This window comes from Dermacentor variabilis, chromosome 2, assembly GCF_050947875.1.
Source record: "Dermacentor variabilis isolate Ectoservices chromosome 2, ASM5094787v1, whole genome shotgun sequence".
Classification (NCBI taxonomy): Eukaryota; Metazoa; Arthropoda; class Arachnida; order Ixodida; family Ixodidae; genus Dermacentor; species Dermacentor variabilis.
Window position 1 is genome coordinate 245,594,788 of NC_134569.1, and position 15,207 is coordinate 245,609,994.

Sequence of the window (15,207 nt, forward strand, 5' to 3'; positions counted from 1 at the left end):
CATTGTGTTGATGGTGTGACGACGGCTGTGCAGTAGTGCTTAACGGGGGTAAATGTTGACGCCGTGATGCTGCCTCGGCAGCTTGCGTGGGAGCCATTGGCTTCGGAACCTAAATACCGATTGTTATAAAATAAAACTTCGTTGCGTATACCTCTCTGTAGTAGACAACGACTTCATTGCGATGTAGTTTTTTCCCATTTGTCCGTAATTATTGCTTCTGACGTCACATTTTACCTCCTTCACGTTCGAGGTAACCTAGGAAATTGTACGGCTGCAGCAGTCAAAGCTGGTGGCGTAGTTCAGCAACACTGCCTGCGTGGGAACCCAGTGCGATCGTATGAACACGGAGTCGGTGATAACGCGCAAGTAGCGTCAGACGTTTCGACAGATGCTTCGTATATTTGTCACAAGCGCAAGAAGTCGCTTATATAGCTTCTGTTTGTTGTATCGGTTCTCATTGGGGCACATCTTCAAAAGTTGTTTAATCATTTCTGCGTTCAGGCACTCCGCACTACCCTGCTTCACAAACTACAGTAGCGCAATCACGGGTGAGTGCGAGCACATGCATAACTTCGGCCTTATAGCACATTGACAAGCAGGTTGAAAAATTACATATAACGAAAGAGGTTTCAAAACATCGGCGGGGCTCGACCCTAGTTATACGAGCGATAGCTTGGCTAAGCATTGTTAGGACATAGTTTTCAGATCTTATTGCCGGCGAGCTACATCGGCGCGGTGTTCAGACAGCCTGGCGCCTGCAGCGAACAGTTGCCGCGCTCGCACCGGCGCGTGCTTCGTCCATGGCAAGACTGGGCGACCAAGCGCCGAAGCAGCCGTTAAGGCGTCGAACTGCGTTGGCATCGTCCGGTTACGTTGGCTGCACCATTGCGTCGAACCATCGGCCGAACTGTAGACGCTGGCGATGTTCTGCGGAAACCCGCAAGCGGGAGAGAAGTAGTTAATAAAGGGAAAATGAGAAATCCACCCAAACACGGCTAAGTGCTACAAAGGAAACCCGTATGGGTTCCTTGAAGGAAAGGCCTCGCAGTTTAAGAAAAATTCGTCCGAAACTCGAACCGGGGACCACCGCTTTCCGGGGCAGCCGCTCTACCATCTCAACTACGCAGGCGGCGAGCAGATGGCAGGGCGCAGGCGAATATAGTTAGCCCTTTGAATTCTTGCGTTTAGTCACCCGAAACTGAGCGACGATGCTCGAGTGAGCACAGCTGCGACGCCTCTCCGCAGCGGTTCACCTGGCATGACGTCACACGTTCACACATGCGTGCCCGCGGCTGAAGGTTAAACGCGCGCTGAAATTGACCTCGAGGAGTAGAGCTACTAGATGGACTAGATGTAAGTAGGAAATGTCTACCGGCAAAGAAGATTGCGGATGGCACTAGCCACAATCTTAAAATGTGTGTAGTGCATGCTCGCAACGGCACACCCCATAACACCGCATCGCACCACGCCGTACTGCTCCATATGGACGCAGTGTTTTCCTGTGACAAGCAGAACCTTATTGCAAATCTCGCCTCGGTCAGACAGCCATCCGCTGTGCGCCGACGCTACCGGCTTCGACGCTGCCAGACGCCAGCAGCACTGCCGGTGCGCCGGACGTACCGCGGACCTCACAGACCGCTAGCGTTCAAAAGAGCACCGACAACTCTGTCTCTGCGCAAAAAATGACAAACGTGTGTCCCTGTATCTGCCTTTTGAACGTCCGCTATTGGAAATGACAAATAAAGCTTCAGCGTATAGTGGAAGTTACAAACATATGGAAGGGCTCGGAAGCAATATTTTCTGTAACTCCTTCGGGAATTAACGCATGTAATGCGGTCTTGACTGGTTGCTCGGATGATCTCGTTTTATTCGCAACTGACAAGCATGTTCTCATTTGAGTGCCCGGGTAATGTCTCCGGCTTTTGGCTCAAGGTCACTTGAAAGTCGCCGACAACGGGAGCCAAAAGCATGTCATGCTCAAAAATATACTGGAGTGGCATTGCTCGCTACTGCTTACCAGCAGAGGTGCAGACAGCGCTTGCCCTGACTTCACCGTTTAAAGATTGCCGCGCAGGCTGCAGTCCGCTCACAACAAAAGTGCTTGTTTTTCGAATGCAAACGCCCGGGTAATAGGTAAATGTAAGCTCACTATTTCCAGCTAAAATGTTATATTTGACTGAGTATTGATATCAAGAACTCTAACAAAATGTCCCACAGAATTTCTCCTCCTAAAACCAGTAAACAAAGGTATTCATTTCATAATATATCAACTGCGAAATTAGTCATCTGAAACATGAAAGAGGTGAAAAGACGACGTTTCCTGCATTCCACTGTTCCCTGACATCTCTTCGTGCCATAAGATGACAGTGACCTGGCTTCATTTCCGGGACATCATCTCCACTTGAAAACCTTCTTTAAAACTATTTGCATACCACAAAATGAAAGGGATGCTCATATGGAACCGTTGTGTATCCACAGAATTTCGTGTTGCAGCCGGGAACGTTACCGCAAAACACCACTAGACTTGCGCATCTCCAGAACTTTAAAACTCTTTGCATAACACAGCATTTGGAGGACGCTTAAGCTTCGCCTTTAAGTGGAAAGCGATAGCGTTCCGACTCTTACTGCATTTCAAGCTTCCCGACAGCTGACGCTGGCTGTGAACGGTATGCACGAAGGCGAGCTTGCTGGCAGAAACGTGCGTGGGCTTCTTGTGTGCGTCGATCTCCTGTTATTGTGTCGCACTTTTAATGTTTCAGTCGGAGAAGAGCTAACATAAAGGACATGCGCTGTCGGTGTTTTTTTTCCTTTACGTTTGTTTGTGGGCTACCAATCTCTGAATTCCTAGGAATAACTTTGTAAAGAATGAAACACAAGGTGTGAGCCACTTTGATGGTAGAGAAGAGGGTTGGCCATGCGTGATTCGAAATTTGCTTTGATTTTTTTTTTTTTTTTGCAAAGGCTACCTGCAACGCTGGACGCGGGAATTTCTGTGGCGCGGGCTCCTTAGTGCTTTCGCGTTGAAAGGAAAGCAATGCTTATATGGAAATATTAGACAGCTTTAGTTACACGCACGTGGAGACTTAACATACGCAAACGTGAAAAGCCTAAGCACCTTACATGCACGCTATCTGATAGGCTTTTAGCTACACGTACGCGACGCGCGCCAAGAGAGACCACGTAGCTCCATCTATCGAGAGATATGAACACTGCGGTAGCCAATTCAATCCTGTCACCGCGTTTCGAGGCAAGCCGTCTGCGCGCCCGGCCCGCTATCTCTTGTTCGTGATTTCGCGAAACTCCCGCGCGAAGCTGTCAACGTGCACAAGAAACGCACGCAAGGAATTGAACCTCACGTACGTCTGTTAGATCAGCGCGCGGCCGCTACGTTCTACGCATTTGCACTGCTTACACGTAGAAGCTCTACGTACGCAAAGCCTCCGTGTACGTGTAACTGATGATGACAAAATGTATTTATTAAGGGATGGCGCGAAGGCCTATAACGGGGAATAGGAAGAGGAGGGGGGAGGCGTATTCAGAGCCGTCCTAGATGCTGCGCGTCCTTGGTGAAAGCCAAGAGCGAGTCTAGAATGACCCTGTCGGAATTTCATCGAGCCAGTTGCCGGTCTAATCCACTCCTCGTAGGACGACACTCGCACCGCCCTCAGGTGGTGGTCCCGCTGCTGAGCGTGTCGCTGGCACTCCCAAAACAGATGGGCTGCGGATGGCCGCGTGGCCATGTCGCAGTCAGGGCACCTGTGTGGCGCCTGGAAAGCGTCTTGGTCCGCGGAGGCTGTGGGAGGGCCGGGTTCCTGCGATGGAAGGGAGTTGAGAGACGGAGATGGAGGGCGTCTTTCCCGGCGTGGGCCGGTACTGCCGCCACCGCTCCAGCACATCCGGTGTGAGGACGAAGCCGGAACGGAGCCTATGCAGCAGCACCTGCCCCGACCTGGGAAGACCTGCTGGAAGCGGGTCTGGGTCTGAGGGCACACTCGCACGGAGTTACCTCTTGCGTCGGTTGGCTGCTGCTCTCAGAGCTCTGTCTGGGTCATACGGGGCTCCATTTGTCGTGTTGCTTGTGCTGGTTGTGAGGGTTTCTGAAGGATCCCGGGAAACGACGCGGTTGGAAAGAAGGGCGCGCACCGCCTCATGGGCTCTCTCATTTCCCTCGATGCCCTGGTGACTAGGGATACAATGAAGTGTTGCAGCGACCCCGTGGGCCTCCGCACGCCTGAAGGCCTGCTTGACGAGGAGTACTTCCGATGATGCTGTGTGGCGCGACTTGCAGGCATGCAGCGCATACTGAGAGTCGGTGTATATATCGATGCGTTTTCCTTGCGTGGTGCTTGAAACTCTATCTAATGCCCAGACTATTGCGCGGAGTTCAAGTTCCGTTTGGTCGTCAGCATCAGAAGTTGTAAAGGTAGAATGTGTATCACAAGAACCCACTACGTGTTAGGCGGCTGGTGCGTGGGTCGAAAGCTGCGTCAGTGTACACTTGTTCATGGCTTGGCGGTGCGTCTGCCTATGTTTGCACATGACGCGTAGCGAATGCTGCCCGGCGGTGCGCATCTTGGGCGCCCATGTTTCGGGGCGTTGGTGTAGTGCCGACGACAGCAATGTCACCCCACGGTGAGATGTCGGATGGCAGTTGTAGCAAAGTTGATATATCCTTTCCCATGTAGGCCAGTAGAGTCCTGCCTTGTCTGGTGTGCTTCAGGCATTCCTCGTGTCCTGCCTTCGATGCTTCGATGGTGTCACGGAGGGTAGGCAACTTCGCATAGCGATGTAGCTCCTCGACACGTGTGTATTTCGGGAGCCCTGTGATAACACGGATAGCTGATCTGTGGAGTACCTCTAGCTGTGTCCACTGCAGAGCAAGCAAGTCATAACAGCGCGCTCCGTATATCGCTCGGGATGTCAGCAAAGCACTAACAAGCTTTCGGCATACGTCGGTATCAGCACCGCCCATGCGGAAACAGATTCGTTTTATGAGGTGCAGAGTGTTGTGCCATGTCCGAGGAAGGTCTGCGAGCCACGCATCCGCTGTGCCTGTGCGGTCAATAGGTATCCCGAGAACACGCACTGATTTTTCCGCTCGCTGCAGCGTTTTGCCTGCGAGAGTGAGCGTGAGGGCTGCTTCGTCCTGCGTTGAACCTCGGATCACCACATAGGTTGTCTTCTCTGGAGATCGCCGCATGCCAGTTTGTGGCAGGTAGTGGTCAATAACGTCAAGTGCCGCCTGCAGGGTCTCCTGCTGCTCATCAATTGGACGTGATGCAGTCCATAACGTGATATCATCTCCATAAATTATGAAGCCCAGTTCGGAAATAGCCTCCACTCGCTCAGCTAGGCCTATCATATTCAAATTAAAGAGGAGGGGTGATAGTATGGAGCCTTGTGGGACTCCCACTATGTTCGGGTAAACCTTCCCGACGTCTCCGTCTACCCGTATGGAAAAACTGCGATCTTGAAGGAAGGAAAGCACAAAGTTGAGCAGGCGGCCCGTGATTCCGTGCCGCTCAGCTGCCTCGATGATTGCCTCATGCGTCACAGTGTCAAAAGCTTTACGGAGGTCCACCGCCACCAGGACGCTCGGGTGTCGCTTTGCGCGACCGACTGTCTTTCGACGCAGTACACTCTCCCTCACAAGTAGGAGCCTGTCATGAGTGCCATGGTTTGGTCTAAACCCTGTCTGTGCTGGATGAAAGCGGCCCTCTGTTTCTAGAAAGTGAGATATGCGTGTCAAGGCCATTCGATCCGCCAGCTTACACGTAGTAAGTGTGAGAGATACAGGGCGCATGTTCGACAGTACATCTGGCTGTTCGTTTGGTTTCGGTATGGGTGTGACTATCGAATGCTTCCATCCTGCCGGGATTTCACCGTTGATCCACACTTCGTTTATCTCCTCGAGAAGTTGCTTTTTAGCGTATTCTTCCAGATTCCTCAGAGCCTCCCACGTCACGCCGTCATAGCCTGGCGCGCTGCGCGCGTTGATGGAAGAAAGTGCCTGTTCGAGCTGGAAGAGTGAGAATGGGGCCTGGATGCCCTCATCGGTAACTGGCGGCGTTTTCCGGTAAATGTCGACGTTCGGGGGCGTCGACGGTTGGGGAAAAAACATATTCGCGGCATCATCTTGGAGTTGGCTGACTGACTGGCTAGTTTTGAGCAAGACGTTTGAAATAGCGCTGCGTGTTTTACGCTGACCTGTCATAGCCTTGAACGTGTACCACACCTTGTGGAGGCCAGTTCTTTCGTTGAATCATGAGCAGTACTGGCTCCAACGTTCCCGGTACAGGCGCTTGGCGTATCTTCTAGCGATGGCAGTGCGACGTCGAAGTCGCACACGGTCGCGATGTCGTCGGCCATTGACTTCGTACAACTGTACTCGCTTGCGCGCATCCCAAAGGTTCAGCATATGTATGTCCGGAGCCGGAGCATCAGCTCTCACCTTAGACTCAGTAGTGGCCTTGCGCAGGGCGCGTGACGCTCGCTCCCGTAAGGATGAAGCCTTGGGTTGCTCCGCAAATGCTCTTCATTCGCAAGCTGAAAGTAACCAGTGCCGGTCTTGATAATATTCATCCTAGTAACATAAAACTAATTGCTCATCTCATATGTGATGTTTTATGTTTTATTATCAATTTAATATTCAGGACCGGCATTTTTCCATCTGGCCTGAAACGAGCAAAGGTAATTCCAGTTTTTAAGAGAGGCGATCGTTCTTTACTAACAAATTACCGCCCAATATGTATACTTCCATTCTTTAGTAAAGTGATTGAAAAGTTGACTGTTACTCGATTAACCAATTACCTGTCTAAATTTAATATTCTTTCCAATTCTCAGTATGGTTTTCGTCCTGGCTATTCAACCGACCTTGCACTTATCTTCCTAACGGATCGCTTAAAAGAAGCTATTGATAAAGGGTTTTTTGCTGGTTCAGTTCTTATTGATTTTACGAAAGCTTTTGACACTATTAACCATCACATCTTGTTTTTAATGTTGGAAGCTCTAGGCAAAACTGGGCCAGCGCTAATGTTACTACGAACCTACCTGCAGGATAGACATAACATAGTTAAAATTTCTAATGTTTTTTCGGAAGCCAAGGTTACTAACCTAGGGGTACGGCAGGGTTCTATTCTGGGACCTTTATTATATTTAATTTACATTAACGATCTGCCTGACTGTTTAACATCCTCACAATGTGTGTTGTACGCCGACGACACAACCATAATTAACTACGATAAAAATATTTCGTCCTTAGTTACTAAACTAAATAATGACTTGGCTAAGGTTACAAACTGGTGTATAGATAATAATCTAGTTATTAATCCCTCGAAAACCAAGTTTATTGTATTTAATTCCCCCCAGAAACCATTTTGTTCAGTTCCATTGCTGATTCTTGGTTCCCATTTAATCCCTTCTAGCACTCATTGCTCATTCTTAGGGGTAGAACTAGATTCTAACCTCAAGTTTCATCATCATATCTCGAATATCAAAAAGAAAGTTGCTTACGGCATTCGGTTATTAATTAGAGCCCGCCAATTTTTTAACTGTTCTACACTTGTGTCACTATATTACGCTTTTATACACTCACACATTAACTACTCGTTAATATGTTGGGGAAATGCATACAATACTCACCTCAGTTCACTTCAAACTTTGCAAAACCAAGCAATTAGAATAGTCACCTCTAGTCCCTATAATACTAGCGCTCTCCCATTGCTACACCGTAATAACATTCTGTCTGTCAAAAAAACTGTGATGTATAATCTGGGTATATTTATTTTTAAGTTATTGAATAATGAAGTTCCTGCATGTATAATTCCTAAAACCTGCCTGATCAACACTAATGTCACTAGATTTGCTTTGCACAATAATCTAATTTTACCTCAAGTGCGCACCAACTATGGCAAACAATCAGTTCATTTTGCTGCCTTTTCATTTTGGAATTCCATACCACTTTGTGTCAAAACTTCGCGTTCAACATCCGTATTTAAAAAACACCTCAAGAACTTTCTTCTAACAGAAAATATTTAACGTTAACTTCTTTTTTTCTTCTTTTTTTTTCTCTTTTTCTTCACCCTTATTACTTCAAATATTCTGCTATTCTGATACCTTTCTTTTTTATTAATAGTCATGTGTATTTCAAAGTTGTTTTGTTGTTGTTTCTACTGTTGCATTTATGGTCATGTATATTTGAAATTCTTTTTTTGTGTGTGTGTGTCTTGCACGTTTGGGTAAAATTACCTTTACTGTTCAATTCGTTTAGCTCATTTGGTTTTACTGCATTTGCTCCTTGCAATTGTATAATTTCCTTCGTTAGATTTCTTGTAACTAACTCGTAATCTTGTTTTGCATTCTCCAGTACTTACTTTCTTCCATGTTTGCTTATATATGATTTTAATGTAGTTCAATTCGTTGCTTTAGAAAGCGCATTTTTATAAATAACAGGAGGTCCCGATACAGTCACTGACTATGGGACCTCCTTCTGTATATTATTTGTTTTTACAACCTGTAATCTATAATGAATAAAATCAATTTCAATTTCAATGTAGGCATCCCATCTGATCGTGCGCACAGTGTGCTCGGCCGCACGCTTTCGTCCAAGTTCAAAGTAATCCACAGTGGACGGTGGTTGCTGCCCCAGGCGTCCGGATCGCATCGCCAGTCTTTCACGTAGGCTGGTGTGGATAACGTCAGGTCTGGGGTCGTGTTACGTTGTCCACTATGCGGTGTCATTTGCGAGCACTCAGTGGCATCTGCGAGTGCCGTTCCACGGGGCGTGTGATAGTCATAGCCCCACTGCGGATGCTTGGCGTTGAAATCGCCACCTATCAGGAAGTCGTCGTTTGGGTAACGTCTCCGCAAAGCGCGAATCCACGTGAATGAACCGCGTGCACCGGAGCTAACTTCTGGGCGCATGTATGCCGATACCAGCACTGCATTTCGCTTTGCAATCGTGCAACGGACAACCACCACCTCCTGCACGGCAGTCGAGTACTGAGAAGTGTCAATCTGCGTTTGCGGAATGTCTGTGCGGACAAAGACAGCCGCATGTCCCCGTATTACAAATTCTTCGGCTGCACTGGCGATACCATTGTGCCGCGGCTTTCGGTGTCGTTTCCTCTTTCTATGCTCTATTGACGGTTGGTAATAACCACTGAACTGTCGTAGTGTCCGATCTGTGCCATTAGTTTCTTGAAGTAAAAGCGCAAGGGGGCGTCCGACACAGTCAAACAAGAGGTTCAGTTGTGTCGCACAGGTGCCGAGCCCTCGGCAGTTCCACTGTAAGACGTGTGGAGTGGGACTATCGAGGGCTGCACGTGAAGTCGGGTGGCTATTGACGCGAGGCGAAGAGCTGTTGGAGCAAGCCATATTGTCGTTGGAAGTGCTTCTCCTGCGCATGGAGGTGAGGGTGCAAAAGTTGTTGTACCAGCAGAGCCAGGTCTGTCTGCTGTGTGGTAGTAGAGGTTGTTTCTTGCATTTTGGTGAGCTCCTGCAGATTGCATGGCTGCTGCTGTCGCTTGGCACGAACACGTTCGAGCAGTGCTGCATGCCTTTTTTAGTTCTAGTTTCCGCCGCAGTTCGGCGTTCTGTCGTGCGAGTTCTACAATCTCAGCTTCTACACTGTCTTTCGATGTATCAACCAGCTGCGATGGTGAAGGTAGCATGGGTGTGGTATAAGGTGAAGAGTTCGCCGGTTTGTCTCCAATTGGTTGAGTTCGCTTGAGCGCTGGTGCGTAGTTGAGGTTGCAGTTGTTTCCTCCCGTTGTTGGTTGTGCGCAGTTCTTTGAAACAATCTAGTTCACTGCTTCCTTTATGCTACGTGGCGGCGTTGAGATTTTTTCACGCTGAAGCAGCTGCTGCGTCGATTTGACGTCATGGCACTGGACAGTTCTAGTGCGGCTTCTCGATCGGTGTGCGCCGTGCCTTCTACGACGAGAGCGGGACCTTGAGCGGAGTTTCTTAGCAATTTTTGCATCAGACTTCAGTTTAGCTGGACACTTCGGGTCAGTCGCCGTGTGACCTTCTTCTTGATAGTTGCGGCATCTGGGCGTCGTCTGTTTGCATTCATTGCCAGTAGTGCTACCTTCGTGTGTCTTGCCGCATATAGGACATACCCCTTCGTGCAGGCAGACATCTTTTTTGTGACCACAGCGATGACAACGATTACACACGATGCTTTTAAGTTCGTAAATTGAAACTCGGGTGATGCGGCCGTAATACACGACTCTGCTAGGGGGGGTGGCGTCTTTCAAAAGTCAGTAGACATGCCCCACGCTTTCCCATTGGGCACGCGTCAAGGATACGTCAGTGCTCACAGGTCAAGGCTGCCCGGAGTTCAGCCTTTCTTTCATTGCAGTCAACATTGTATATAACACCTCGGCACATCTCTCGTCCAGGTGCCTGATACACTTGTACTGGTATCTGTCCGTGGTTCACGTCTAGGTGTGAAAGCTTGAGAAGCCCGTCTGCTTGCCTCTTGTCGTGAACGAGCAATCTTATGGTGTTAGATGCTGGTTGAAACGTGCACTTCAAAGGCTTGGTGTTGACGGCAGCGGGTGTGGCCATCACGAAGTTGTGGTGGAGGTCCTTGCCTGGTACAGTCGTGAGCGCCACGTTTACCTGTGGTTGCACGACTAGCACAAAAGTTTCTGGCAGTGTTCCCTTCTCGGACCGCGTTTGGTTGTGCTTGCGGCGTTGCACTTTTCACGCTCCTTCGTCATCGCAATCTTCAAACGCGTCCTGGGAGAGGGCTCTGGCGTCTCGAATTGTCTCTAGCTTCCCAGTTGAGTTTGCGTGAGAAAACAGTTCTTGAGACGCGTGCAATGCAGTCTCTGCTTGACGTGGCGTTGTCACATCAGACTGTAGGCTTGAGGATGTCGGTGGTGCTTGTGTTCGCATGTCGTCTTCGTCACTGGAAGGGGCGGACGCGTCTTCGTAGGTCGATGACGTGAAAGAGTCGTGCCGCGTTCGTTTCGATACCGCACTGGCCGTCGTTGACAGACTGGTAGAGCGGTCTCTATCACGACGGTGGCGCCTGCGGCTGCGTTCGTTCGGTTCCCTATTGTTCTTTCGTCTTTGGCGTTCGCGTCTATGTTGTTGCTCAGCGGTAGCATGCCCACAGCGTTCTTCATGCATCCCAGCAGAGCGTTCTGTGGTAGACGCTTCCGGAACGCCTTCGGGACGTGGCGTAGCAGCTATCTGGCCCCAGTCTTGGGTTGACGTCATCAAAGCTGATTGTCCGTCGCATTGTTCATGGCCGTCAGATGGAGGTAGCTTCGATGACCCGGGCTCGGTCATCAACGCAGTCGTGGCAATGCATTAGGCTTAGCAAGGCCGCCCGCTGGCGCGTAGAAGCGGCCGTAAAACGGTGAGAAAGCAACGCACCTTTCCGAGGCTTGTCTCGACGTGTGGCCGAAGCGACACCGATGAAGAGGATGTGCGACAGAAGATGGTGAGACGCGAACAGCGCACGTAACTGTCGAAAAGAAACGGAGCATCAGGAAAAGACGTGCGCTCGCATCCGAACCGGAAGTTGTTCTCCTATGTGTAACTAAAACTGTCTACTGTGTATGCACAGAATTCCGTGTGGCAGCGGTAACGTTACCGCGAAACGCTTCACTTCCAAACCACGCCAATGGAGCCAAATGTATACGGCCTGCTCACGTAGGATATTTTGAATGGATATTTTGAATAGATGCAAGATGGTGCTGTGGCTAGGTTGCGAATTTCGACGTCATATTTATTTACATTATAAACAACGTTAATGACACAGCATTTATAGCACCATCGCTTTATAAAAGCAAAATGGATGCAAAAAAAAAAACGCGGTTCCCTTCCAGTCTGTGAAGAAGGATGACAGGGAAGCTGTGTATGTGGGCCACTTAATGGCGGACTGCACCTCCGCCGCGGGTCGGCCGGGTATTGCACTATCTTCGGGATCGGACCATGTATGAAGAATGCTTACCGCCTGCGTCACCTCCGCCGCGGGTCCGTCCGGCATTGCACTATCTTCGGGATTTTATTCGACACGCTGACCCAATAGTGGGGAAAATAGTCCTTAAGAGGAAGCTTAACTCCGTGGCTGCTGTGTAAATACATTGAAAAGGAGAATTCGTTTTTCGGCGCAACTACTGCAGCAAACTTGGCAATCTTTGTCGCACTTAAAAGAAAAACTTAAAATCTAGTGAGCGTTGGTTTGGAATTTTTGATTTAGGTCATCATTTGTTAATAGAAAATTGGCAAAAATCGCGAATTTTCAGAAAATGAAACCATCAAGTTTACAACTCTGTCTGTCGGCAATTGAAAATGTTATCACAATGTGCATTGCATCTAACAGCACATCTAAAGCGGACAAAATTGATATAATACACATGAATCTCAAAAAATTTAGTAATACGGAAATACAGTTTTTGCAGGACCCTTGTACACAACGTAACAAATTCACGTAATATATAAACCGACGTATCGAATTTGTCCGTTTTGAATGATCTTACCGGTGCCGCTTACAGAACCGCCATAGCTGTTGTAATTGCGGAGCTATTAATTTGTAAACATCGTGCGTCTATTTTTTTCGCACTTTCAGATTTCTGACAATTTTTTAAATAACATTCAGGCCATAAGCAAAAATTCAGCTTGAAACAGTCACTAGAATTTACCTTTCTCTATCGAATTCAACAAATTTCATTAAAATCGGTCCAGCGGTTATCTCAGCAAAGTGTTTCTGCGTTTTACATCTATTTGAGTAGGCCGCGTCGGAGCTGGGCCCGAGATAAAGCTGCCTCTCAACGGCTTCGCTGTAAAAAAAGTAGAAGAATTAAAGAAAAAACAAAGCTTCAGCCGTTAATATTGCGGCCCCAGATTCCGTCACGATGGCACCGTCACCATTGGCACGGCTCCGTGAGCAGCTACCAAGTTATTCATTTTCGTTATCTCCCTTCCCTCTACGGCAGCGCATTGTTTTGATGCCAGCGGCGCACTAAATTTGTACTATCATTGCGTCATGCATCGCTTCCTCGACCAAGCAAGCTTTCGGCGGCACATTTTCACTGCTATATTGACAGTAAAATTTAAACTACTTGCCTTCGAAAAAACACCGTGAATAAAAATCGAAGCAGACTTACCACAAGGAAAATGTTGACGCGACCATAGTATTGATGACAGCATCACCAAAGGCTTGGTGCAGTCAGGTTGACTTTACAGGTTTGAAAGGATTGACTGACGGGCTAGTTGCTTCATTATCATGAAAGCGCAGCACTTCAAGTTGCTAGTGCAGTGTGTGTGTTTCCTTCTTTGTGTCCCGTCTTGAAGCGCTGTTCTTTCGGCGGCTTTACAGATGTTCTCTTTCTGCGTCAGTTACGCTTTCCAAGAGCTTTTAATAGGAAAATGTTTGTTCGCATGGCTCTTACAGAAGCATGTTTATTCGAAATTCCTTCACTCGGCTAGATAATGTCGAGGACAGGATCCAAACTGCTAAATATCTTTAGCCACATAAGATCATTTACTGATTATTTCATTAATGTAGCTTTGTTAATTAAGCGCAGAACTTCTAGACTTGACGAACGGCAAGAAGGCAGAATCTTGCACAGGACTGCAGGAAAATAAAACGACTTTTTTGACCAGCGTGGTCAAGGGGCCGTGCTATGGTTTCAAGGTCTCTGAAAAATCTTCCACAACTAAACAGAGGCTGGACAAAAATGCGGGCATTTCGGGAAAAGTTAAACCGCTGGAAATCTCAGTACAGCATTAGCCTAAATATAGAAGATGTCCTAAACATAAGAAACCATACCGTTGACATGGTGGCCAAATTTTGCCACAAATAAATTGGCTGTCGAAGCAGTTCAGCCGAAATGCGATGGTGCGAAATAGGGCGAGAATGTCGGAATGTATTGAAGAGAGGTCACGTACGTAGGTCCTGTGGTTGAGCCACCGCCCATCAGCTGTCAGGCGACTGCATGTATAAGCGAGATGCCTGTTCGTCAGTTGTTACAGTGTGATTCGGGTCTGAAATATTGGGCGCGGACTCCATCAGATTAGATACAGTGCACTCCACGGTGTCATTCTTCAACGGCTGGTGCCGATTCTCACGCCATGAGGATGGGAATAATTTGTCTCATGTACCATCTGTCACCTTCCTCAAACTGCCAACATTCCTTCCCCTCCGTAGTTGCTTAGTTTTTATTGGTTTCGGCTGCTAATCACGAGGTCGCGGGATTGAATCCCAGCCACGGCAGTCGTATTTCGATGGGTGTCAAATGCGAAAACACCAGTGTACTTAGGGTTAGGGGCATCTTAAAGAATCCCAGGCGGTCAAAATTATTCCGGAATCCCCCACTACGGCACGCCTCATAATGAGATCGTGGTTTTGGCACGTAAAACCGCATAATGTATTATGTCACATTCGTTAAGGATGTCCTTGGCAGTCGCACAACTCTTGATTACAAGTAAGTGTCAGGAGTTGTGCGCGAGGTATATGAGTATGTGGGAAGCCTTTATCGCGTTCGATACCTGGTTGTATTGATTGTGGCTATAGGGTAGAGGCGGAACGGCAACATGATAGACAATATGGAGAACAGACAAATCCCGCATGTATTACTGCACAATAATTTTAAATAGCGGTCTATCTTCAAGCATGTGTAACCGTGACAGGAGACTACATTGGGAACTAACTGCAAGTACTGTATATGTCATACCCAAGGGTGTTCCTGGCCTGGTAGCTAGTAAATGTGACTTAATATTGCGAGCAGCTTCGGCCATAGCGCGCTAACGGACGACGACAGAGACAGTTTGCTCAATTCTTGTGTCGTGGCTATTGCGTCAAGGTGGCAAACCAACATATCCTTGTATATGTGTTAAGCACATCTCGATTTGCAGCTGCTACGGTAGCCCATGAGTGCGGATAGCATAGCCGCTAGGGAAATAATTGGGGACAACTTAACGAAATCGATAGGTCAAAATCAAAAGCCTTCCACGACGGCGTCTCTCCTATAAGCTGTGCACATCCTATACGCATCCTTAACATCCTATTCGGATGTTAAGGATGTGTCCCGACTTAAGAAAGGCCGCCACGGAGTGCTTCTGACGGTTACCCTAGCTTGTGCACTCTGTAGCATCAAGAAGAAAAAAGTGGAAGGAATAAAAGAACCGTATCAAAAGCCCAGAATCAATCATCGGTCGTCGCGACTAAACGCTCTTAGGATGATA